This window comes from Stegodyphus dumicola, chromosome 11 (assembly GCF_044657685.1).
Source record: "Stegodyphus dumicola isolate Sdum_Otavi_A_Nest chromosome 11, ASM4465768v1".
NCBI classification, from domain to species: domain Eukaryota; kingdom Metazoa; phylum Arthropoda; class Arachnida; order Araneae; family Eresidae; genus Stegodyphus; species Stegodyphus dumicola.
The window spans coordinates 163,105,322-163,107,821 of NC_140778.1; positions in this window are offsets into that span (position 1 = coordinate 163,105,322).

Here is a 2,500-nt window from a genome sequence, read left to right on the forward strand (position 1 = left end):
CGCCTTCCCCCTGTTGAGGCAGCCTCGCCCATCTGTCAACTTCCTGCTGCCTCCATCCGCGAAGTTGGACATTCACAGTGTCTGGAGTCACGGCAAAGCCGGCGCGTTCACTCTCTCTGGTGACGCGGCTCCAGACAGGGTAGTCCGCCAACGCTTCCGGAATGCATCGGTACGTTGATCCCTGTAGGCTCAGCAAACCGCGAATCCTCGCGGCGGCGACCACTTTCAGCAACCGAGGAACGGCCAGTCCACCGTCTCTTCGGGAACTATAGATCACTCCATCTGTCGTCGATGGGTGCAACTTACATATCCTTTTCACGGTTCCTCTTATCATCCGATCAGCCTTCTTCAACGTGTCCGCGTTCATTGGGGTCGCACACAGCTGGTGGAGTAACCTGGGAATCACAAATTCGGATATCATCCTCACTTGCTGGTCCGCATTCAGAGCGGCCCTCCCGATTTTCTCCAACCACCCCTCCAGCAGACTTAACGTGGAAGGTGGGACAGGCCCCCGAAGAGGCGAGAAGTCCACTCCAAGATATCGGAACGTTTCCTCGGCCGTAACTGTTGGAATTGTCTCTCCGTTTACCGTCCAGGTCGTGGTGGTGTCAAGAACCGTGTGGTCCCTCCGCCGGATCAAGAACAGAGAACGGCACTTCTTAACGTTGAGGAGCAGCCCAAAGTCTCGACAAAATCTGTCGACGATCTGTAGCTGCAGGCTCATATCCTCAACGCTCTGGGCCAGCAGAATCAAGTCATCTGCATAGGCTAAACAGCCCAGACGCGCAGTTGTTCCGCGCAGTGCCACACCTCGTCCTCCGTCCTGCAGTTGGGATATTAACGGGTCGACTGCTATGTTGAACAGTACAGGGGACATCGGGTCGCCCTGCTTCACCCCACGCCTGAAACGGATGTTCCCGGATCGACTGTCACCCACGCTGATGTGGGTGACTGACTTCTCATAGAGGTCTTGGATCAACGACACAAATCCGTCACACACATTAAGTCTTTTCAGAGCCCGGAACAAGTGCTCGTGGCCCACTGTATCAAATGCCTTAGCGAAGTCCAGCAGTATTACCGCAGTCCGCGGGGTTTCTGCATTCCCCTCTCTAAGCACCCTCTCTAAGAGAAACAAGTTCTCACGGATGCCGGGGCAGGGCATGAAGCCACGTTGACTTTCGCATAGGGCGACTACGCTCCGTAGCCTGTTTGTCATCAGGGCCGTGAACAAACGCATCAGTGCGTTGCCAATGGAGATCGGTCTCCATTTCGCCATGTCCACAGGTGTTGCACCTTCTTTCGGGATAAGGATCGTCCGAGTCAGCGCCTGCTCCGCAGGTACTTTCCTCGAACTCAGCCAAATCTGGAAAATCTTGGCAACGTCTCTTACGACAGTTTGCTTCTTCCCTCCCTTTCGGTATTTGAGGTCGGCAAACTGAAGGCCATCAGGTCCCGCTGCAGACTTAGTTTTGCTGTGGGTTATCACCTCAGCTACCTCTTGAATGGTAATTGGAGCCATCAGTCGTTCACACGTGCCCGGGAGATTGGGTGTCTTTGGCAACTCACCGCAGACGTCGTTTGGCGTTCCAAAGACTTCGCTAAAATAAGTCTCCGCCGCGGTCAGGTCAGGAGGTGCCGTATCAGTGTCACTGCTGTCTAGCAGCTTGTGGGCAAGTCTACCCGGAACCAAGTCGTACAGCCTCTGGCATTCCGCGTAACGCGAAATCCTTCGGCTACTGCTCTCCGACTCGATCACCCTTCTTTGCTTTGCCTTCTGGCGCGGCTTTTTGGGTTTGCGTCTGGGTGTCTCTGTGCCCAGGTTCGCAACCATACTGGTAACTAGCTCCTCCATCTCTGTCCATATTTCCCGGGTGTGCTCACTTGCTATGGCCGGCGCATCGTGTCCACATCCTGGGACTTCATGCCCTGCCAGACTGCTTGGATGGTCATTGACCCCCTGTGGGGTCTCTACTGGCTCTGCTAAGTCTGCTTCGGTTTCCCGACTTACCAACGGTCGATTGCCAGCGGCGATCTTCCTTCGGATGGCTTTGACTTTATTGTGTATCTGGACTTTAGTCTTACCAGGTAGTTTGGCCAAGGACCGCTCAACCTGCTCCCCAATGGGTGCAGTGCGTAGTTCCTCTATCGTCTCCATGAGTCGCGTCGTCTCCGCTTTGGACCATCGTCGTGGATTGGTGGCAGACCGGAGTGCTAACCTTTCCTGGTTAAGCACAGCTAAGTGTTGATGCCTCCGGTGCTGTGTTAGTCCGGTCTTCGAAGTAAACCCCGCACCACACTCGGGACATACGTGATTTCTCTCAACGGGCGCCGTTCGGCAGCCGCTCACGCATTTCCCTCGGTGGATTGTGATTGACAAGTAGTTCTGACTACTTTTGCCGCATCGGTCACACCTAGCAAGAACCACCCGAGAGTGTTTCTGCCGATGGTGCGCCGCGAAGCTCCCGAATCCCGAGAACTCCTCCTGGCAGTCTTCGCATGA